At 41.7% G+C, this 25,548-nt stretch overlaps 1 protein-coding gene across 3 annotated transcripts in view; it reads left to right on the top strand.

The window, feature by feature from the left end:
• The first annotated feature begins 7,440 nt into the window (after positions 1–7,440).
• Positions 7,441–25,548, top strand: part of ATF7IP (activating transcription factor 7 interacting protein) — a 764,672-nt gene continuing 746,564 nt past the window's right edge. For all 3 annotated transcript variants that reach the window (XM_085601187.1, XM_085601185.1, XM_085601186.1), the window contains exon 1: positions 7,441–7,633. The gene's annotated coding sequence lies outside the window, so the exon portion shown is untranslated. The remainder of the gene's footprint in view (positions 7,634–25,548) is intronic.

The raw sequence follows: 25,548 nt of genomic DNA, 5'->3' as shown, positions 1-25,548 counted from the left end.
GGCTGTTCATGGCGTCCATCTTCCCAGAAAGATCAGTAAGGCTGTGTTGCATAGCCAAGAGCAATGTTTTAATTTCATCCTCTGGAGCTGATGATTGCGCCTGCGATTGTTCATTGCCAGTCGGTCCGGAATCAGCCGAGTTAGACTGTGTAGCAGCCTTTTTGGTGTCGAAGGTGAGCCTGGGCTGGCAGCCATCCAGTTCCCCATTCTGCGCAAAGGTACCGCAATATGTGTGCAAGAGGAGGAACAACAGCGGGAAGCGCACACCAAGGAGCTAGTTGGATGATGGGTTGAATGATGCCAGGCCGTCTAGTGCACTGTCACCACCGTGAGGAGGAGATGCCACGTTCCAGTGGAAGTCTGGGCGTTCAGCAGCAGTACCTGCCGGTGTGGCCAGGGGTAAGTACAGCGATCTACCTGTGGAGTGAAAAGCAGCGGAATAGGAGGTCAGTAGGCCCTGTAGGTCGAATGGCAGGCCGCTGCGAGTACCCTCAAACGTGTGCCAGGTAAGGGTACATCACAAGTGTGGCTGGAGGAGGCCCAACTGCGAGATAACACTGCCGGGTCAGGAGGAGGTACTCAAGGCAGTGCGCTGGGGCCCAGCAACGTTTCGGCGACACAAAGGGGTAGTCCAGATGGGGCCAAGCACGGTGTGCAACTACATAGGGATCAGGATGCGAGTGGGTCCAGGCAGGTGACGTACCCCAGCACCACTACATGCAGGACAACATCCCATCGGTTGTGTGGGGCCTAAGCTTCAGCGCACAGCGATGACAGGGATCCGAATGCACCAGGAAAGGGTGTTAGCAGCACTGTCCAGACTGGCGGAGATGAGGCCCCGCAAAGCATGCACAGACGGCGCGTCAAGCGGCTCACAGATAGTTCCACACAAATGGAGCGGCAGTTCGGGAAGCACAGCAGGTGTGGTTAGAGGCTGCTGCCCAGGGACGGTAGTCAGCAAAGGGCGCAGGTAGATGCACACTCAAGGGCCCATCGGAGTCATCAGTTGCACCACCACCTCAGCGCTCGGGCCACAAGAAGATCCAGGTCGATGAGCAGTATGATTGGCCCCCCTGCAGTGCTTCCCGATGTATGGAGCAACGGTACTAAACTGCAGGTAAGGGCGTCCGCTGTGCGCAGTATATTCAAAACCTCCAGACTGCGAGTAGCAGGGAACCGCCGATTAAGGGGGGGTAGGTCCAAGGCACACTTGCGGCAGATCAAACAGCGCGGTGATGGAGCGTAGCCGACATAGCGGGATGGCAGTGGTGGTATAATGGCGCACACGCAATGTAGCCAATCTCAGCCAGAGCAGTAGGCACCTGACCACATTCTTCGGTAACCGTCGAGAAATCCCACAACAGCGCTCTGGGCAGAGGGCCTTAGTCAAGACAGCAGGCAGGCTGGTAACACAGCGGGTGAAAGGGGCCGGCAGCCGCCGCCGGCCTTCCGCCACGTTGAATCCCCGGGGCTCGCATGGTAGAGGCAGCCGTTCAGGCTACCAGGAGTGTCAGCACGTTTGCCCCCGGCGGTGTAAAGTCCGGCCAGAAGTCGCCTAACAGGGTCGGAAAGCCGCGATCTTCGCCACAACACTGCAGGATACTTAGAGGAACAGGCGAACAGCTTCACAGGCAGGATTCATGAAGTAGGCGTAAGGATAAATGCCGGATCGTGCACCAAGCAGCCAGAGCCTCACAGGTGTGCGGCCATCTTGGTCGTGCGCCACCTAGCGCCCCCTCCTTCTGACATAAATGTTAACTAAAAACATGTTAACCATCACAAAAAAAAAATTAATAGAACCATGCTGGTGTATCCTTGTGAGAAATCGTTTTAGTTTCAATTCTCAGCACACGAAATTATGATTTTCACTAATGCCAAGAAAATGTATTATTGGGTTTGGGTTAGTATAAGCAGAAGAGATAATTTACACACAAAAGTATCACTAACAAAATAAAAAAGATAAAGACTGAAAAAGAAACATTGGCAAATTAGTGTGCCAATGTCTTGTCTCTAGCACGGAGGTACACTTCTTTACAGATCTGCAACCAGATCTTTCTGAACCTGCTCTTTATAGAGCACAAACGTATGTTTTTGTCCATTCTCATCAGACAAAATTACCATACCATTCTGCACATGCCCCCATATCTGAAAAGGTGCATGCCCAGTAGTCGAGTAACAGTCACAAACATAAATATTGTTTGTGAAGCCAGAGTGGCCACATTTTTCACTTTTTTAAACCTGGACTTTCACAGTGTATGTGCGTGTTCTAACCTACATAAGGCATCACAGTTTTGGCGCTTATAGGGTTGCTTGAACTACTGAACAGCCCATATGAGAGCACACATAGAAGAAACTTGCAGCTGGTTGTGTCCACAAGTGCGCCTGTAACACCTCTCATAGACACCTGTTAATAAATGAACACATAAAATGCATGAATCTGTTCACAAATACATGATATTCAACATAAAAACATAATATGTTAATAAATACACGATATGCCTAAATCTCCGCAGTAGCTCTCAGGGGAAGGCACTTGCAGAGCATTATATTTGCAGGAATCTGGCAGAAGGGTGTGCACCGTCCCGCAGCAACTCTCAGGCAGGGATAAACATGTGTTTGTAAGAGCTCTCAGGCATGTATAACCGCCTGCGCCTGTAGTATTGCTCCTGAAATGAAACAGCAATAGTTACAAAGGATTCATTAACGTAACACATTTGGAATTAATTCACCTCTTTATTCTAGCAGCATTGTTATTACATACAGCTGGTTGAGCATAAAGGCAGGGCCGCTGCAATTAAGCGATTCACGGCATTTTTGTTTTTTGCACAATTATGAATTTGCCGCATAATTCATCCGCTGCATAGTTTGCAGATTAGAACAAAAAAAATCTTTCTAGCTCAAATGAATCAAAAGTTACCAAAAATGCGGCAATATGTGTTGCCGTGCAACAGAAGGCACTTAGCAAAGGTTTGACTTGTTCACCTTTCAGTTCCATATTGCTGTATTTGAGTGTTAAACTAATGCTAAGGTTAAATCTTTGCTCAGACAGTAATGAACTGATACTACAACAATGTGCTACATTATGCTACATAATTTGCATTTCTTGCCGCATAATTTAGAAACACTGCTGCATAATTTGGTCCTCCATGGCCGCATAATTCCAGTGGCTCTAGATAAAGTGAATGCAGTTTCAACAAAGTAACAATGAGGATATAAATATATATATCATCCAACAAATGTATTAATATAGTCTTCTTTAACACAGCTATAATTTTAAAAAACTTTAACGTCCAAATGGTATAGTGCTCTGTGAAATGTGAGTACGCTTAAAATAACAGACTAAACTGAGTGACTACATGGTATTTTTATCATTAGCTGGGTTTATGTAGCAACAGTACTGCTGCAATTCAGAAGTGAATTGCAAAGGTGTTAAATTAATAAATTGAATGAGCCTGTTTTTCTTTAAGTCACAGCTTACCCAGGTTTCTGTTCTGTGTAAAGGTTAGTCCTGTCAATCTATTCTGTAGCAGTACTACCACACAGTTGACTGTACTGGCCTGTAAAGGGTCTCAGGTACAGGTAAATGCATGCAAGTCTGGGACAGCTCTCAGGGACGTGTCAACACATGCTCCTAAAGCGGCTGTGGAGTGAAGGCATTCACCAGAATAAAGACATTGAACCTTCACACTGGCATAATGAAACCTCACGTGACCTGATGATACTTCATCACTAAGACACTATTTCACACTACATGACAATGTCATAATATAAATTTGTAAAAATGTATTTACAGAAAACTAAATTATACCCATACTAATCTACACTTCCCTTAGTACACATGCTAGCTTACCAAATGCAATAATTAACTACCTTTGCTATCCAGAAATTCAATGAATTCAATAGGAAGTCCGTTTTTCATCTCGGGCCACGTTTTTCTAGATTAATTGCACTATGACCCTTAATTAGAAAGCATTACACGAATGACATTTCACACAATCAGCCTAACAATAGTGGATCCTAAACAATAAATTGTCATTGACTGCATAATATTATTCTAGACCCTGCACGTCAGTATTTTCCAAACCAGAATAACAATATTCCACCATAACACAAAAATATTCCAAAGTAGTACAATTATATTTTCCACTGACAAAGTAGCATTTCACCTTATGCACAGTGATGTACACACACACACACACACATATAAAATTATGTTCTACCCACTAAAAAGATGTTTACTCTAACATTAAGAATCAACCATAATTTTCCTAAAACTGTGCAATCAATTTAAAACGTTTAAAAAAATCTTTATTTCCTTTACAATTGTGTTTTAAAGTTTTATGTGCAAGTTCGCACTGATTGATAAACCATCCGTGAGGCTGTAACCCATCAGCAGATGCTTGTATTCAGGTTCATGGGGGATTCTTCCCAGCAGGTCAGCAAAGACTGTGCTTTATCAGGTTTAGCAAGAGTGCAAGCTCACTGAAGTGATGCTTCCCAAGTATTGGTAACTTGAGAGGGTGTGCAGGGACTGTAAGTAATAATAGGTGCATTTACAAAATAGAATTCTGTCATTTGGAAAAAAAAGCTTTGCATTTCTACGAATACTAAATCCACAATGGCTAAGGTGGCACTTCCACTGATTAAAAAAGATATTTCTCAGGATCCTCAATGAAGCCTCGTAAAAGTTAATTTCTACTCAGAATAAAGTGGCTACATTGTGCTCGGAGAATAGGACGACTGAGCAATTATACTGATATCTATATAAAGCCTGCTGCATGGCCCCTTCAATCATACTACTGCTACTACTAATATTAGTAATAAAATAAAATTTTTCCACATCACTTATTTTGACAATTGAGAGAACTTCAAAAAACAGTTGTTGCCACTGCCAACCCAGAGATGAAAACCTGAGTTGGCCCTGAATGGAATTCGAACTGTTACTACTGTCCAACCTCAGAAGGATAAAAGCCTGAATTGACACTAATGAAATTCAAACGCATTACACCCCTGCCACAAACATCAGTAGGAAGTGCTTAACTCAATAAACTCTGTTGCAAGCTATTCAATAGGAATATTCTGCCAGTATTTTCAATTTTTCTTGTGGCAATTGATCTGTGGCCAGGAAGCATAGATTTACACTTCTTTTACTACATCTGTTTATTAAAAGTGGACACATAGCATAGTCCAATAAATCGCTTGACAACCAAACTTTTCAATATCTCGACCACAACACAATAACCAGAGCCCCCCCCCCCCAAAAAAAAAACAATGGAAAAAATGTTAATTCCTCCTCCTGGTCTAAGATCATGTTCAAGAAAATTTGATTAAATTACCCTCTAAAAGGAGCTGAAGAGGAGAAAAACGACATACTTTTGAGAACAATAATCGTATAAACTACATGCAAGCCCCCTTTCTATAATCTCTGCAGTCTCATGTCCAGTTTTTTGCATTTTTTTAAACTAAAGTCACATCTTAGTTTCAAAATGGCAGAGGATTGCACCTTATTTTAAACTTAACATGCTTTATAGGTGCTTAATGATTACCTATATATATATATTTTTTTGCAGCACAAAATTATGAAACCATGTACCATGCAAACAATCCTGCTGTGAAACAATCATAAATAATTGAAAACGTCATTTAGAAAGCCCTAATGAAAACAAACTTTTTTCCCCATCTTTCTTTTTAATGAAAGTAGTGGGTTTTTCCAATACATAAATGGAGGAAATGTCGGACTCTCATTTTGAAAATGTGCTAGGAGCAAGATAAAAAGGAAAACAGCATTTTTGTAATCAAGAAGTAAGTGTAAAAGCAAAATTACTAGGGAACAGGGACCACAGATATAATTAAGTCCATTTGATGGGCTCTCTCACAACACCACCCCTCCCCAGGAGCCAAATGTCATTGTGTTCATAAAATTGATGTTGAAGTAGTCAAATCCCTCAGCATGGAACACCTTTATTAATTACTTTTGTCTTCCACCTCTGATGTACCTGCATTTTATACTTTTCACTGAAATTTTAGAATAGAATTTGAAAAAAAAACCTATGAATTTAGATTAGCCTGATGTTATCAATGATAAAAAGCAAAGGTAATTACGTTCCTTAGCCTACAATTTCTTAAATTTAGACTTTCTAAAAATTGAAACTGGCATTTTAGACCTGCTTTACAAAAATATATTATTGCAACAAATCTTTCTGAAGAACGCAAAGAGAAAATAAAACCCAAATGTTAATGTACGCATAGAACATGTTATGTTGTTCTCAACGGGCATGGAGACAATACATGAAAATAGCACTGCAGCCCATTGTTAGGAGTCATCTCGGATGCTAAAGGCACTGAAACAGAGTTATTTCCCCAAGCCATAAGCTGTAGGTTATAATGTGAAACATGCTCTTTATTAGCTGCTAAAGCACGAGTCAGGTGGGATATTAGGATGGTGGGACATTCCAACCACTATGGGTAGAATGTTACAAATTAAAGATTGAGAAATGGAAAAACAACAGTAAAAACACAAACTGATGCAGAAATAAGTCTATACCAGAAATTACTGGCCATGAGACACCCCACTGTCTCATTCAATAGAGCTCTGAACATTCCAACATAACAATATTTTTGTGTAAAATAGTTATATTTTTTCAAGATAGAATTTCATATTATTTGTTTGAATAATGGTTTAGGAATAGTTTAAAAACTCTAATATATTCTCCTAACATTTTCTTAAAATTGTTGTTTTATGTTTATATGTGCAATGTAAAAAATATGAGCCTTTACTGACTTTCTATTTTTGTTTAACCTATACGGATATTCAATTACTGCTAATTGGCAACCCTATGCGTGCAAAGTATTTCAAGAGGCAATAATCTAAGCATAATATTTCTATTAACAAACCTTGCATTAAACTCATTTTAACCTGAAACTGTTTATTTCTCTCTAATGGCACGTTTAAAACCATGATAACACAAACATTTTAAAATTAATTAAGAGTAGAACAGATTAATTTTCAGCACTATATCAAGTAAATAAAAAATTAAAACGCATTCAGAGAAAACAAAAGTGTACATCTACAGCGTGTACCTGACATTCTGGGTCAGTAATACGTTTTTCTGAGAACTCTTCAGGGTTGATTAAAATAAAAAATAAAAAAAAGAGTAAAGCCATTCAGAAAAAAGTCGTGGGAACTACCTCCCAGCGACTGTTACTTTTCAAATGCCATTAGAGGTTCCATCAGCTCTCCGACGCCCCCTCGCGCACGCCATAGACAGGGCAAACGCTCACCCATACCCCGTCGGCCCTCTTTCCCTGTCGTGACCCCTTTGTATCTGAATAACGAATTTCGAACGTCGCTGCGATTGGTCGTAGAACGGACTGGGCGGGACGTTGGCGTCTCCCCTGCTGCTCGCAGATCGTGGCGCATAGTCTCCTCCTCCTTAATTTGCATAACGGCCTAAGCGCGCGCAGTGTAGACAGACGAAGCTCGTGAGGCTGGCGGAGAAGGAGAGAGTGAGCAAAGGAGCACGCGCCAACCCCCGTTATCGCTGACGCAAGGGGGACTGACCGGAAGCTGGCAGAGCTGGGCAGAGTAACGGTGGCAGCAGGAGACAAGCTCGGCGGGAGGCCCCCCGAGCAGGTATCTCACCCTATCTCATCCTTTCCTTTACAGAAAATACCGCCCCCCCTTTCACCCGCTTTTGTAAAAGATGGCCGCCGGAGCGCGCGCACATGCGCCGTGCGTCCTAGTTACCCTGAAGCTTGTGATTCTTGCGCTTAGTTGAATCTCCTGCGCGTGCTCTGCCCGCAAGGGGCGCCATTTTGCGACTGCACTGAAGAGGGCGGCCGCTATAAATGGAAGTGGAGTGGGGAAAAAAAGGAAGGCGGGGCCTCTTTATTGGCGCTTGATGTATCTTTTGGTCTGTGGCGGGAATAGGAGTGCACGACCTGTGCGAATATTGCAAGTCTTATGGCAACATGGGATGCTTGCTAATCGCACCTGTATATTTATTTAGGGTCGTTTTATGGAAACATCCCGCACCTGTATATTTATTTAGGGGCTGTGTTAATGTAGCATATCTTTATTGTAAGATTTGATAAGTGGCTTGACTTTCCATTTATGCAAATGATAGACCCGGGGACTAAAAACGTGTTTGGGGTGTGGGAATGGAGCAATTGTAGTGAAAGTGGGGAGGGACATAATGCCTCAAATAAAGTGTCTGTGTGTATATCTATCTCACTATATAATGCCTGTCAGTGAAAATACACGTGGCACTGGTCGTCATTCCTTGAGTGAAGATACTTGTCTATATAAAATAAGTGTTTAATGTAATCAAGGTACTAGTTACTTTACAGATGAGAACAGTTTCTCCCATACTTATAGGGTCTACTAATGAGAAATTTAAAATACGAATATATTTTTGGGGCTTCTATACATATTGAAATTTGCATGGCATAATGCACATCTTAGTGTGTACAATATTCAATTGTTTTATTTTTTATTTTGAAGAGTTGCACAAATCATCTTTATGCATGCTACTAAATAGCATATGTCATCCAGTACATCTGTATTTGTACTGTGTTGTCACTCGTGTATGTTGATTCATAAGAAGGTTTGTTACCAATTAGGCCAGACTTTGTAGAGTTAGCCTTTCTCCACCCGAAATGTGTTACCTTTATTTGACTATTTAGGGAGTCTATTAACATTTATAAACCTCAAGCCATAAACTATTTTCATGTTCTTTGTATAGCCATCGTCTGGCCTTTGGGGGCCTGGTCTAGTTTTAATGAATACCCCAATATTTCAAAACCACCTAAGAGTCCTTGGGCGTGTATAACTGAACCAAAATCTACATTAATACTGTAGTATTTTTATTTGCAGGTTAATCATCTATGATTTTCACTTCCAGTTGGTTCAAATTGGAAACTCTAAACAACTGCAGTGAATAAAATAACATGATATCCTTCCGAAAAGTGTATTTATATATAGATTTGCCATGCCTGTGAAAATAAATGCGCCTCTGTAACACGTTATTTAGATCAACTGTATTAACCTCTTCTGTGCCCATGACGAGATAGTCTCGTCATGGAGCACGGTCGCGCTGTGCCCATGACGAGACTATCTCGTCATGAAACCCGCCCACTAATGAAACGCCCGGCACAGGAGGGGGAAAGGGCGTGGCACATAAGGGGTTAATAAATGCAGATTCACCCATTTGTTACTAATGTGCTAGGTCAAATTCCATGGTATTATCACTTTATAAAAATAATTTGACATTCCTAATGGTTACCAAGCCCCTTTAGTGATGTAACTTCCCTGTAATGTAACAGAACACCATAGCATAAACTACATATGCAGTCTTGATTTATAGTTCCTCCCTATACACAGCAATTGTTCTAGCATATCCAATACACAGTAATTGTTATAAATAGCATATCGCAACGCATCTGCTTACGATCGATGTATACACGTTTGTGTGTGTGTGTGTGTGTGTGTGTGTGTGTGTGTATATATATATATATATATATATATATATATATTCACTTAAAAAACCATAGGTTTCACACAGGTTATAGTTAGGTGGATATTTCTCTCGTAAAAAACCAATGAAATTCCCCCGTTATAGTTAGTTCAGATAACTATAACTCGCGCGCCCGCAATCCACTGCTGATGACGTCACATATTACATGACTCAAGACATGGTCAGTGGCATCACTCATGACATCACTGATGACATCATCCTTGTGTTAGAGTGGCAGTCGCGCTAGTTATAGTTATAAAAACACATCATCCTCAACATTCATTGAAATGTAAACATTAAAACGCTGGTATAATCAGCCTGAGATGGATAGTAAAATTTAAAACAATTAAATTATCATAGGCAATTTATATGAACAACTAACAATGAATGCAAACCATATAAAAACTAATGTTCATTTTAGTCCCTTGTGTCTGATACAAATACCTGCTATACTTTCCATTTAAAGGAAGGAAAGTTCTCTGGTAGAGCTTTGCTCTGAGACTGGTCGTATTTACTCAGTTTATCAATGGAGGGACTAAATTAAAGTCATTATGGGGATGCAATGATTCAGAATTTATATCACCATTAGAGATCGGCAGAATTATCAATTTAGGGCAAGTGCCCAATTAATCGACCATTCTTTCAGCTCATCCCAATACAGAGACAGATATCACATTAATTATTCCTATTTCACTACTCAGTAGGGCCAGGCAGCCCCCCACCTCTCAAACTTCCTCTTTTGTGGGGGAATATTAGAAAATTATATATAGAGAGAAGTGTGTTTATACATATATATACCACGTACAAAGCGGGTCTTGACATTTAGCATAATTGTTATTGCAAATCCCAATTCATTGGAATGATATTTATACCTATTCTTGTGAAGCAAAGATTACATCCCAAGAGTGGTCTAAAACTGGGGATTATCTTCAATAATAATTAAACGGCACCATGAAAAACATGATATACCACATATCGTAACTGATAATGAAAAGTACATATAAAGAACTTTGAGAATATAAGGAGTACTGAGATTTGCTGCTGAGTGTGTTTGCCACTATATTTAACAACGGGATGAAGCCCTTTCACCTGCTCAAAACTGTTTTTGTCGCCACAACATTTTCAATTTTAAAATCCCTTTTATACATCTGGGAAATATAAATTAGTATTGCGAGTATTTGTGTTTTGGAAATATGATACTAAGATATATACTGGTACGTAATGCAGGTGGGCCTGAGAAACCACACTATTGGAATAAAAGGCATATTCTATATAGGATCACACTAGGATTGATCACTTTTGGTTACAGTACTACAATATTAGGCTACTGGTTATTTATACTGGTGCTTTCGAATCTCAAGTTTACAGACGTGAGTGGTTCATCCACTCCTTCTGTCTCTGCATTCTGGTACTAAATGATTTTGCTCTGTAATTACTGCAGTGACTGAAATCGAATGAGGGAAACCTTCTCGAATGAGAATAGTACCCACAACTGACATAGATTGACCTCAAGTCTGTGACTTGGACATGATTAAATTAATATAAAAGGCTGCAAACCTGTTTACGTGTATAGCTATATTTTAATATATTTGTGTAAACTTGATATGTTGCGTCTAGCCCAAAGATAACAGAACAGTGTCTTATGGGTCTCTTATGCCATTTTGTTTTCATTTTATTTTTGCAGTTTTATCCAAGTGGGAGAAGTGGTCATTCAGGTAGCTATTGATGGGGTGGAATCAAAGGGCCTGAGGCGAAGCGGAGAGCCCTATTCCATTCTTGTCAGTAACTACTTGGTAGTCTCCTCTGCTTGGGATAATCTTGTTATTCTAACTCGGGCTCTTAAGATTGTAATATTTGGTGGTGAAATTTACAAAATTGTTCAATGGTGTTTTTCATGCTTCTGTTTAGGCAAAAAGTAACCAGAAGCAGACCTGTGTATTTTTTTTTTTTCTTTTTCATGTGATGGGGTTCCCCCATTTGTGTATTAATGTAATGAACTCCGAGTTTTGAGGGTCACAAAGGGATTCATAAACAAGGGTGTTAACAGATTTTAGTTACAAAATAAATCATTTATTGTTGGTAGTGTAGTGATTTTCAAGATTGTGTCGAGTTCTAAGATGATTTCACCATGGTGATTTGGTACATCTTTAGAGAGAACTGTTTCTTCTTATGATTTTCTCATATATCTTGTAGCTAGTGTTATAGAAACTAAAGTGAAGACACATTTTCTATAAATTAAAAACATCATCCTGTTTGTCAACTGAGCGAGATCTCTACTTAAGTCCAGCATCTCCTTTCCAGCATCTCCTTTCCACATTTGTTTTATTTGATTATCCACTATTTCTGTCGCTCAATGCTGCTTTAGTTTTAAAATAGTAACATTTTGGTAGGCCTAGATTTTTTTTAAATCTTCCGTTTAAATATGTGCAAGTAGATTTTAGAGGAGCTGGAAGCTATTTGCATGCAGCTAATATATGAAATGAATAGATATGCACTCCTAATGACAAGTAGATCTTCAATAGAGTTATTGTTTAACATTTTTTTTCCTTTTACTTGTCCTACTTCCCTTTGTGAGTATTTGCATATGCGAACTTAGGTGCTCATTATATCCGCCCGCCACTGTAGCAGTGATTGGGTCTGACCGCCATGCGTGCGGCGGTCCCGCATATACAATTATGATGGGACCGCCACCGCTGTGGTTGGATTCCGCACCGTTAACATTGCGGCGGTGGCTGCTGACAGCAGCACCACCGCGATGTTAAAAAGAGCACGTTGTGCGTTTCACAGCACTACGTGGCAGACGCTACACTGCCTGCCACTTGGTGCAGTGAAATGTAGGGGGGGCCAGTGCACCCACACCTCCCCCCCCCCAACACAACAGAGGGCCTGCAACGGGCCCCTGAAGACTTTCTCCGTCTGCCTTTCAATGGCTGTTCAACCTCCACGGAAAGGCTGGCTTCCGCCGGCATCATAATTGTGCCGGCGGAGCCTGCTAGGTTCAGCCTCCATTGTGAGCATGCTGACCGCTCCGCCAGGCAATCGTGACGATTGCTACCGGCGTAAAAGCGGCAGACGGACTTTCTGTCCGCCGCGATGCGATACCACCATCATAATGTGGAGGGCGGTTAATCTCATGACGATGGCGGAATGATCGCTGCCGCCGGCCCGGCAATGAGCCCCCAAGCTTCCAAATAATTTTGTGAGTTAAGTATAGGAATTTATAAAATGTGTTACATTTATATTTCGAAATATGTTGCTCTGTATAATTGAAAAATGTATTACATTCAAGTGTAATTAAAGTATGTTTGAAGGTAATATTGTAATTCAGAACTGAGTTGGGATTTTTAGACTACAGAGAAAAGGACTGAACATTTTTCACTGACTGCTAACCCTTTATATAATGCTGTCACCTTAAAAGAAAGACCTTTGCAGTAATTATTTATTTCAAGGACTTGTAGTAGAACTAGCGGTGTGTGAAATTCACATAATTTGCTTTTGCATAATAAAAATGTAAGAAAATATTCACAATTGATACATTGAGTGAAAACCTGAATCTCACACTATATTTTAGGGCAAAATAAATACATTGCACATAGCACGCGCTTGTGATTTGGTAATTCGCGTTAGTCCTGTCTCCCCCCCCTCCTACCCCCCCCCCCGCAAAAATGTTTTTGCAGTAAATAGCGCATAATTACACAACATGCTGTAATTTCTGGAATTTCGTGCAACAAGCATAACGCAGAATTACACAACATTACGTCAACACGGGAAATTTCGCCCAGGCTTAATAAATACCATCTTCATGATCATATTGAGTCTGCAGCACATGGCGGTGAATGATTCATAGTGCTGCTTCATTCGTTGATCTGGGTTAACACCCTAGTTCATTATAAGAACTCTGTGCCTTCTTCCCTTACCAGCTACCTATAATAAGTGAAATGGGTTGATTCTAAAATGAGGATTGGTTCGATTATTCCCTCTGAATCTCCTGGGTTGATATTGAATGGGAACATGTCATTAGAAATTGGATTACAGATTGCTTTAATATGCTGTATTAAATTCTAGGCTTCTTATTGGTCAGTAACTGTAATTCAGAGGTTTGATGTTATTCTTACATATGTTTGTTTCTATCCGGGAAGTTTGCAGCATTTTATTTTATGGTTATGCAGGTAGCACCTACAACGCACGTGTGAGAGAATCAGCCACATTGTAATCACTTTTGTGATCCTTTGACTGCAAAACTCTGGCTATCTATTATAAGAGAGCAAATTAGTATTAATGCAGTAATCTGAATACTTAATACATTTGCAAACATTTAATTAAGTCAAATAAAGTAGACTTTAAGATGCTTCTTAAAAGATTGGGTGGAATGATACATATTATATGGAGTGAAAGTAGTTAGTATATAGTTGGGAATAATTGTATTTTATGCTCAGTATTGAAGAAAAAAAAAGTCCAGCGTACAGATATGAGAACCAGTAAACTTGAAGTGTAGTTATCCACACTGGACTAGGGGTACGAGAATCCATCCATGTTTGGAGCACAATGAATTCTTATTAAGAGTACACAATTTATTCAGATTTATTATTTTATTTTTATTTTTTACTGTGCTCTTTTTGGGAAGAATAATAAATACTCTGTCCACTTGATGATCATAATTTTATGTTTTTAGGTCTCGGCTGTCGAAAGCAGCGCATGCGCTGCTCTCTGCATTTGAGAGCTTCTTTGAATCGATACAGATTCCGAAGCTCTCAGAGGCGGAGTTGAAGCCCTGCCCATCATTTTAATTGACCAGCGTCGTCTTGCATGCAAAAAACCCTGGCTTCTCATTGTAAAGGAGGCTTCTTAGTCCCTCCTTGTTGCTGCCTTGTCCCCTTTTGGCCACGCCCACCGGGATTTGATCTTTTACCGGCGGCGTGACACTCTCCCCTTTATTTACTCCCTAGGCACTTTTTTTTCTCTCTCTCAGTTTTGGCAAAGTCAGCCGCGTGTTTACTTTAGCATCGTGCTTAAAGTGAAAGCGCGATGCGAAAGTAAACACGCGGCTGACTTTGCGGTACCGCGCTACTGTTGGACTAGGAGAATACAGATAAGGGGTTGCAGAAACGTGTGGATATAGATATTAAGATGGTACCAGTATTGTTATTATGATACTGTATGTGATCCACATGTATTATTGTCATTTTCTGTAATGCCACGTGATTAAAGTATAACGCCTGCTCCCTTTTAGACAATAAAAATTTTCGCCAAAAAAAAGACAAATGCAGCTAACCGATATCATTATGCGAAAATCGTCACGGACGCAAAATTGTATAATTCCAGTGGCCCCGTCTATAAGACGGTGTGAAGAGCCCCACATTCTATCCGTGCACGGCTGGGGGCGAAACCTTCACCGCCACCCTTCCCCTGAGCCACGAAACGTAAGCCCATCATTAGAGCCACCCTATCGTATCACGCATACGTCACTTCTACTTCCTGTCGTGGTTTAAGTGCAAACCCCAACTCTTCAACACTTCTCTCCTGAACCAGTCCCATTCCGTGCTCCATCGTTACTGCCGCGTCGCGTCTCCATGGCAACCGCAAGGTGGCGGCGCAGGTTTGTGATCCTTGTGACAGGTTGCAGACCTCCGGTGGGCGAGTGCACCTCATTCTCATAATGTTTTCATCCCCCTCCTGCTCTACTCTTTTACATGTCGGGCTCTCCTTTCTCCCTCTTGTCACTCAGAACTCTCGTCACTCATAACCTTTCAGTAATTCACTGTCGCCCATCTATAATTCTATATTTCTTGCAGCAAAAATGTAAAGTTAAAGATTAGCCTAGTACTAGCACAATGTGCCATCCTGAAAATATAATCCTGTAACTGTATCAGGAGCCTTAATGTCTGCGGCCAGGGCCCCGGGTGGCCCTAATGTGAAACACGTGGGAGCCTTTAGGGACGGATGTCTTACTGGGGCCGCGCCAGAACGTGTATGTGGCCGAGGATAACGGTTAATCAGGACCCTCCTCTACTATAACTGCTTGTGTGCAGCTCCCCCACCAACACCACACCGGCAGGAGCCTACTATCACTTGTGCTGCATTCATTGGGACATGTGCTTTGGTCGCAGACGACGCACAATATTTTTAGCTCTTCTGATTGAGGAACTATTGAGTGCTTCTCTTTTGTGGCGAGGCTAAGAGGAAGTGGGAATCTGGGCAGCAGTGTGACAAGCAATGAGAGGATGTTTCCGAGTTTCTGTGCTGTGCAGCGAGGGGGCGCTGCACCGCCATTTCTGGGTATCCTGGTGGACGGACGCTCGCGCTCTTCTTCCAAAGACCTGCATCCGTGGCTCTCCTGGTCCTGGGGATGTAGCCTGCTGTATGAATGACGCTCCTGCAGCGACCTGCGCAGCTGCCTGGTCATGTCTACCTTTCCCTAGGGCTGACTCTGCTTACTGCCCCCCATCTATCTTGGAAGTATCCCAACATGTACTGATTCCCCTTTTTATGGAAAAAAAAAAAGCAATGCTCCACAAGCCTTTTAAACACTAGACTCAGTTGAACAATTTGTAAACATTAACGCTGCTCTTTGGTTCCCTCTGTGGAGGGGTCGTACACAGCGCGGAAACGTATCAGCCCTTCCCACAGACATTCTTGTCTGGGGCTCAAATGCCAAAGCATCACAGAGGAGCTGTACCGTTGATGGCAGAAAGTTTCTGCAAGATTAGAATACATCACAACCAGATTGGCTTCTGGTTGCTATATGAATAGCTAACACTATTGCATATCTAGCTGAAACGTTTGTGAACTATACTTGAACTTCGGGCCCTCTAAATCCGTCTTATGTTGTGTAGGCTATCTTGTCTGCTTTTGATGCGTGCCATATTAAGTTTCACGTGTCCTGTATCCTTCAAGTGTTAGCCTATTTCTTGGTAGCGTACTGACTCCCTCAGGAGGCTGCTTTGTGCTACTTACGCGATACCAAAGGGGATGATGGACGGAGCGTTTGAGCAAATCAAACACTCACCCCCAGTCAACTGATCTGGGTTTAATCCATCATCATTCTTTAGCTCACTCCACCATCCCAGTTCAGACATGGCCATATGCAAATCAGTCTGACCCTGTGCCTCATGGGAACAATCCAGCCCGAACTGCCAAGCCATGTCTTCCCTGGACCGGAAACAAGCATCCTCGGACCGGTTTTGGGTCCATAACCCTCATCAGCCAGGCTATCTTGAATCCAGTGGCAAAGTGAGCAAGGGACCCACGTCTGGGCATACCCTGCCAACTTAGGGCGTACAAAGCGATATCAAAGGGGATGATGGACGGAGCGTTTGAGCAAATCACTCACCCCCAGTCAACTGATCTGGGTTTAATCCATCATCATTCTTTAGCTCACTCCACCACCCTAGTTCAGACATGGCAGTTCGGGCTGGACTGTTCCTATGAGGCACAGGGTCAAGGCTGATTTGCATATGGCTGGGTTCAAACTGGAATGGCATGGTGAACAAAAAACCGATGGATTTAGGCCCAGATCTCTGTACTGGGGTGAATGTATGACATTATTCTGCATTCTGTCCATCAACTGTTGTTTTTGCATTTGTGATACTTGCAGCCACATAAACACCTGAAATGCTGTCTCCGAGGTAGCATTGGGCCCTATAGGCTCCCAAGCAAACGGATGCGGTTTACCTTCTATCACAAAACGCCAAACCACACGTTTAGAGAAAACGTTCGAATGGTTACGATTATGCGCCCTGAGCTCTGCCATCTCACTCCGGAGTGGATATATATGTAACTATAGTGTTAGGGCAGTTAACATCATTTTTTGTAGTGCACTGTATCGCTGGACGCGCATTTGTAATTGGGAGTTGCATTCTTTGATATCAATACTTCATAAACCTGTTTTTGACAGTTAAAAAAAAAAAAAAAAAAGAGTATAGCTCCACGAGTTAATGCACCCGCTGTTAAGAGCCGTGTAGTCTTCGCAGCCCGTCGTCCTTACAGTTTCGTAAATTGAGTACAGATTGATTTGGGAAATGCCTTAAAGATACATTGTGATTTCAGTGGTAAAATCCAGCGTGATGTAGCATAGTCATATTATATTTGTTATTGGACACCTACAAGGGCCTGTCGCTAAAAGCGACAGCAATCTGTTATACACAGAAAACCTTGCAGCTTTCTTTTACTTCTAATTAAGAGCGCCAGAAAGGAACGTGAACTTAAATTTATCTTTATTGTTAAGTCTTACCCAGTGCACTGACTTTTATTGTGTTTCTGTGCAGTCTATCAGAAAAAACAGCATGAAAAGCATCTGAAACAACGGTGTCCATTGCAAATTCTCTCCTTATACACCTCGCATATGTAGTTAACTCGTATATAAGAGATGGGGTATCCCATCTCCTATGTTAACCAAATGTGCCAGCTATCTTTTTGAAGCGATCTTGACTGGAGTGGGATGCACTCTAAAGTTGACAGCCCGAGGTGCTTGTTGGCACATGTGCCTGAGCTTGTTTACCCCTGATAGCGCGTGCATTGACGCGCAGTGTGCTGTGTTAACATTCCTTGCCCCACCTTAAGGACCAGTGCTGGAAACTTTCAGAGCATCTGTAAACTTCAGCAGTTTCACCATTCACTTGCAGCTGTGACCGATGCCTTCTACTAAATCAATCATTTTCTACCTGAGTGAGTGCAAAAAAGACCAAACAATTACTAAGTCTCCCTCCCAGACATTTCGCCACATGAATGGCAGCACAATATCTCTACAAAGGTCAGTGGCAGAAGTATATCCCGTAGAGAGGGGTCCTCTATGACCTACTTCACAAGGGTGAGTGCCATGCGCTGGGATGCCCCACACGCATGATGGCTGTCAGGGAGACCAATCTGTGCACTGGCCATTCATAGCAAAAGACTGATTCAAATGTGAGCAAGGCTTGTCACCATAAGTTTGCTTCGAAATGCTGAATTTGCTTCAGATTCAACATTATGAGGCTGCGCTGATGAGCATTTTGCCCCACCCATCCATGAACATTAAAAAACAAAGACTTCCACTGGGCGTGATTTTCCACTTTTTGGAGCCTCTATTTTACCTTGCTCTGGATTCCGTAATTGGGAAGCTGGCTAAACAAGCATTGAAAATGCAATAGGTCTCGCCTTTGATTAAGTTAAAGCCATTTGCTTTGCTAATGGTATTGTATAGCAAAGCAAATGGCTTTAACTTAATCAAAGGCGAGACCTATTGCATTTTAAATGCTTGTTTCAATCCTGAAGATACGCCCATTTTGTCACCTGTTTAAGGTCTAGTTCAGGATATTTTGATGCCTTTGGTTCAACATCCAGTAGAAACTGTATCTTTCGAGAGCAATATGAAGGAGATATATTCACTATAAACCTATAGCAGTAATTTCACACTCGTTACCGGTGTATTGTGTTTTCTTACGTCTGGCGAAGCCAGCCTCTTGTGTAAATACACTTTGAATCTGCTTCTTTCAAACAATTGGTTTGTTCTGGTAATCACCATTCAACTATTGACTTAAGACATTGACAATCGCATATTTGAGTCTAGTGGAGTACCTTGGTCCTACCTTCATGCTATTGTCTGCTTGGGTGTATGTATCCTTAGTCTTCTGGGGTGCGCGTCTATTGGAATGCATTGGGGACTATTTTGCATCTCTGAAGTGCACTCAATCATCAGACTTGTCTCATTAGATGCTTTCTCCTATATGTATTGTGTTAAAAAAACAATCCTATTGACATTTCTTTTCACTGCAAGACACATTGGTTCATTTTATGGCAAAACAAATGAATTGCTTGAAATGCCTATGGGTTGTTCCTCTAATGGTTTCCATTCCAGGGCTGACACTTTGGCATCCCTAGCAACCATATACAACCACAGGCCGCTGATAACTTTACATGTTCCCAGCAGCGCTCTTGCTCCTGCTTCTGGCCCACTACTAAAACTAAAATTCAATATGCCCGGTTGTTTCGTCAAAGCCAATAGAATAGGTCTGGCCTATATGTGAAACTTTAAGACCGAGCTAATGTTTGTTTTATCCTGTCTTTCTTCTTTTTTCTTCAGTCTTTTAAAATTTGAATCCCTTGTTTACGTTTTAGATTGTCCGGGCTTGGGATTAAACTGTGCTGATTACATAACTTTTAAACACGACAAAGCTCATCTGATAGGCAAGCATTCTGGAAACCTGCCTGTATGCCAACATCTAACTGATGTAGTGTTCTTGTCAGTTGATGTTTTTCCTAATAATGTAATAGCTAAAATCCAGGTCTTTCACAATCCTAATGGGAATATCAGCTCCTTTTTAGGTCTCGACTAGAGCAGCGCGCATGCACTGCTCTTGGAAAAGGCCTCTTGTAATCACTGCAGACATTCACAAAGCTTTCTGAAAGCTTGTGCCTCTGCTTGTCAAATTCTATTGGCCTTTGCGTGTGGCTTTCAAAAATTGAAAGCCCGCAGTTGTCCAAAGGCGGGTGCATGTCCCGCCTTCTCTCTAAACGTTAACTCCCCTGGCTTAGGGAGCTCGGGAGCGAGCAGCAGCGTGGCTGGGTGCCAGCTGAATTCCAGACATTCCTTGTCTAATTAGCGTGGTTGCTTTAAACTGCGCGGCTGCTTTTTTTTTTTTTTTTTTTTTTTTGCTGTTCTTCAGGTATTTGCTTGCTGGCATGGTCCTCAAACACTGGCAAAAAGGCAACTTGTTTTATATAGCGCTTCATGCTGCACTGATGCGGTTTCTACACGTTGTAAATAACTGGTGTTGCTATAACTCTATTTAACAGTACTCACTAATAAGAAGTGTTGCTTAGCATGTAACCCACGCGTTATGCCCGACCAAAGAACCGACAATCAAAACTAGACCGCTATAACATTCAGTAGACAGGTTGCATGGGGTAAAACCATTTTTTTAAAACGGCGCAGGTTACTGGCAACTGGATTTGACCCTCACCAGGACGCTAGCACCTTGGCACTTGCTCCTGTCCACCCGAAGGAGATTATTTCTAAAGTTTGGGGGCTTTAGTAACACATGGTTCAAACGTGTTTGGTATCGTGAATAACTAATAAAGCTGGCGGGAGTTTGGCAAAAACATGTAAACCGACTCACGGAGATGTACAAAGAGTGAGAGGTTGTTTGGTATAAATTAACTAGTCGGGCATGAATGTTACCTTAAAACAAGCTGACCATCTACAGGCTGTGACCTTAATAAACAATTGACTGTTTTTATCCCAAAAATGCTAATGACCAATATCTTAATCATACACCACAAAATGCAGTATTAACAATAAAAAATTTAAAGGAAATAATACATCCGTTGAAATGAAACCCGCTACCTCCAGTGTAGAAGCGTCCATCATCCTGGCTGGCCGGCTGCTGCATCCTTCAGTGCTCAGGGTGACCTGCCAATGACTCCGCAGAAAGGAGCTTCCGGGTCGCTTGTCCTGCTCAGACTGCTGAACTTGTATGCCTGGCCAGGGTCGCTGTCTGCTTTTATAGGCAGCCCAGGCCCATTTCCTACCTGTTACCCCTTTACCCGTGTGCTTTTGACCTCCTTTGAAGCCCCCTGCCGCCAGCCCCGGGGACGCCTTTCATCGGGCTGGGCCTGTCTTGCTTTGCAGGTGAGCTAGACCCGCCCCCTTCCTCTGGCCATTGTCCCCAGGTTGCCCAAATAAACAGGAGCCGAGCCCGGCCACAGGCCTACAGGGCCTGTGATTTGGGGCTGCAATAAACATCCCCTTTCGCTGCGTGTCACACCCAATAAACTAAAACAAACTATTAAATGTCATGTTGTGGGGCATTGCCGCACACTTCAAAACATCTTGGCTGTCACCCAGCCTCTGTTGGCTATCATAGTCTGTGCACATTAGATTCTTTCCACCTGTGCGTTTTCATATGCTTTTACATGTTAAAAATCGTAGTCAAAATACCGTGGCATGCAGGTATTCAAATAAGTATGCTAGGTTTAGCAACTCATTACAGATCAAATAAAGGTCTCAAATCCAAGTGTATTTAAAGTGGAGTCTACTTTTTTAAGCTATAGTGAGCCTTGGGGGTTTATATTTTATTTACAGTTGCCGTAAGGCTTGAGTTCATACTCCTTTTGTATACCTACAATGAAACAAAAGGTAAATGTTAAAGCCACGTCAAAATATGTTTCCATGACACGCATCGCACAGGGAAATGTATCTGTCCATGGTATTAACCGTTTAATACGCATTAAAGTATTTACATGTATGTTTTACATTGGAACAAAGAATAAATAAATCTCCCAAGGTGTCTCGGAGCTCTGCAAGAACCCAGTCAAAGGTGATTACTAATAATGGGAATAATGATTCACAAACACATGCTTGTAATTCACATTCCGCCATTATAAAGGGTGGAGGGGCGCAACTGTTTAAAAACATCTCTGGACATATTATGTGGTTGCGTTCTTTGAAGAGGATTGGCTCGGACTCCTGAAGGGCATCAAAACTGCTGCCGGTTCTGGCGACGCCCCGGGAGAGGAGGAAGGCATGCGCTGCCTGTCTCTTGTCCATGCTGCACTTCCTCACGAGACCTTTGAATGTCCTGTCAGTCCACACGCGGTTGAACTTTGCACTGGTGCTTGTGTATCCTTTTTGTATCTAGAGCTCCTGTTCAATTTTTTTACAATTTGCAGCGCTATTAATACGTGCACTGTGCAGTATGGAAGCGTACATATAGAGTATGTGCATTTTTCTAATAACTCACATCGACATGAACCCCATTCAGGCACGTTACCCCTCTTGCCACTGAAAGCTGACGGAATGGGGGTGCCGAGTCTAGGTGCTAAATGGAATTCCTGTTATCACCTATTGCAGTGGTCTGCCTTTTATCAACAGACCTGTGAAAGTCTTGAGTTTTCAGAGCGTGAACATCAGGTTACACACAGGTCTGAGCGAGGGCGTGTTTTCAAGGAACATGTGTTTGGGAGGCGAGGTTGGAAGATATGAAGGACTACAACATCCACATAAGTGCACCTGCCAAGTGTAACTTAGCGAATGCCATTAATCCTGTTACTAGGAGCACCTTTCAGTTTATAGCACGTAGGAGCTACAGCAGTCCGGCAAGAGGCGCCATATAGAATAATATTTATTATTATAATTTGTTAGTAGGACTAGTAGTAGTGCTAGTAGTAATATTGTAGGGGGCATTAGTAGTAGTAGTAGTACTAGTAGAAGTAATAGTAGTAAGCCACTGCCTCCCATGACCTGTTCATTTGCTAGACCTTGGAAAAATAGGTCTTGCTTTTGGGACCTTATAAGTATTTAGTTATGCAGCACAATATCCTTGGTGCAACAACATCAACTGTTGCATGGCTAAACACTTGTAAGGTCCCAAAGGCGAGACCTATTGGCTATGCCAATGCTTGTTTCCACTTGTGTCTGGATTCTTGGGCATAACCACTCTATTTTCTTCCTGCTACACTTAATTATTTTTGAAGTTCTCTCACCTTGTTTCCAATATAATGCTAACAAGGCTTGCACTCTGTGGGGATATATCCCCCCTTTATGCCTTTAAATCAAGTGCTCACAGTTGCCATACACCAATATTGTTTTTGGATTTGGCCTGTACTTTGTGTATTTTGGGGTCCACTCTATATGGAGATCATATACAGCCTCTGAAATGCACTCCAACATCCTTTTTTGCAGAGATCAGTTTGGGGAAAAATTGCATCACCACAAAGTGGTGTTATTGTAGATTTCTTTTGTTGAAAAACTGCTGCAGCGGAGCTCACAAATACTTTAAAATTTTCCAGCACTATCATTTGTACCAACTATTTATTAAAAATAAAATTTTTATAAAATCTTAAAAGAAAATAAGCGTCCAGTGTACATCAAGTTGACCTATAGCCTTTAATGTGCCTTAAATCTCACCAATAACACAAGTCCCTCTCACCCCTTACGTTTCTTCCATACTTTTCATTCTGGTATTCCATTTTTTTCCCCACCATTTCTGTTGTTTCCCGCTCTGTGGTTACCACCAAGTTCTTTTTTTTTGCCTGTTCAAAAGTGTTGCACATGTTAGTAATTTGAACAAACCTTTAAACAAATAAAATGTTATGCCTGCTTGTTTTACATTGTAATATTGGCTAGATGTATGACCCTACCTTAAAATGGATCCAGACATCCTGCGTCTACTTAAACAGACCAGTTCAGTTTGGATATTTGCTGTAACCCACCTGAGATAAACTTGTGTAGTGCTACATGGCACTTCACCTCCTTTCTTTTACCATTGATGGTGGGGCATAAACGGGTGACTTTTCAGTGTATACTGATGGTATCCAGACTCTCATTCCTTTTGGTAACAACATGGCTGCCAGGCAGATATCATCAAAAGCTTTGTCTAAGTCCAACAAGGCATAAGAGTTCCTTTCCCTAGATAATTAATGCTAAAATGTACTGTACTGCTGGGTGAGACTACCCTCAGTCATGCCAGTTAGAATGAACCCAAGGCCAGAGCCACCTCTGAAAATGAGAGCGCAACTCTGGAGGTCAACTTTTCAGATATCACGAGTCTCCATGGGATAGTAGCATAGAAGGAGGAACTCCGTTTCAGCTTTCTGTGGTACTGAAGATGCTCGTAATCATTTAATCACAGTACCGCGTGGGTTTGACAGGAGCCTGTCTAGCTGTATGTGTCCTGGAAATGCTCTGCCTTTCATTTAAAGTTTCTCTCCTAGCAAAATAATGCTGGCTGTTACTGAAATGCTAATGTTCTTAAGACTAAGGCTTTGATCCAGTTAAGTTAGTGTGGTCATTTGGGGTTTCTAATTGTATTAGGTATAGGCCTTTCAAAATGTTAAATGGAGGACACAGCACTTTTCAAACTCAATTTTTTAAAACCTAATCTAGTTTATAGGTCGAGCCTGGGCAGTTCATGTGCTGCGAGCCATGCTGTATTGGAGTATGGACTTGAAGCCCCACCCACTCTCCGCCCATATTTGTCATTGGCTTGTGTCATTGTCCTTCGTTAATGCTGGCTTCTGATTCGTCAATAGGCTTGTTAGTCCCTCCTTAGTACTGCCTTGTCTTCATTTGCAACCTCCCATGATGACTGGCCCTCTACTTCTGTTGTTACACTGTACTATTAATTTACTCTGCAAGTACTATTGTATCAAATGGTTTCTTTACTGCAGGCGCTACATGCTTTCCTGCAACATTCAGCTTGCCATGCACGCTTTCATGGGGTGCTGTTACAAAAAAAGCCTTTGTTTGTCAACTTGAAAAACAAATGCTTTTTTGGGTAAAAGCACCCCTTACGCACTTTCACTGTAATAGCTGCCACGGATGTTTCTTTAGGCACGGCTTGTCTAAAGAATGGGGCGTGGCTTCTATTAACGTGAATGTTCAGTATGGGGCGCTTGTAAACAACCAGCATTTGCAATCCAGTAGGTCTTGCAATTTAGAAACTTTGACCTATTGGTATTGTAAATGACAATGCCTTTTATTATTGCAGGTTTTTTTAAACACAATTAAAAGGCATTGTCATTTACAATGCCATTAGCTCAAAATCGATTACATTGCAAATGCTTGTATTTTTTTCATCAATAAACGTGCAGATTCATAAATAGTTTCTTTCGTAGTTGTGGAAGGGCCTGTTTCTATGGTTAATCACACATAACTGGATGTAAAGAGGGTTTACCACATACAGATTTTGTATTGCCTGAAACCAAAATTTAGAATCTTTGATTTCCTTAACCCCTTGCTTTTCCTTCCAGTATGTGACTGCAGCTTGCATTGTAGAGTCTGGATCACTTTTGTAATTTTCATGATAATTTCATGTTTGTATTAAATTTAGAATAATGGTTCTGGACATCCTACTTGCAGTTTGGTATCTTCTGCCAAGTCGCTATCCATTTTAATGGACTCATCTGCAAGATCTGACAGCTGCCATTTTGTTTTAAGCTGTTCTCAGAACGTGCCTAATCTGATATCGCCTTTTTCCTGTGAAAACTTCAGTGGCTGCTTTTTCTATATCCTTAAGAAAATAACTATGCTCATCTTACCTCCTTTCTCCACTGCTAC

Source organism: Triturus cristatus, chromosome 4_2, assembly GCF_964204655.1.
Source record: "Triturus cristatus chromosome 4_2, aTriCri1.1, whole genome shotgun sequence".
Lineage (NCBI taxonomy): Eukaryota > Metazoa > Chordata > Amphibia > Caudata > Salamandridae > Triturus > Triturus cristatus.
This window is presented reverse-complemented; position numbering and strand designations above follow the sequence as displayed.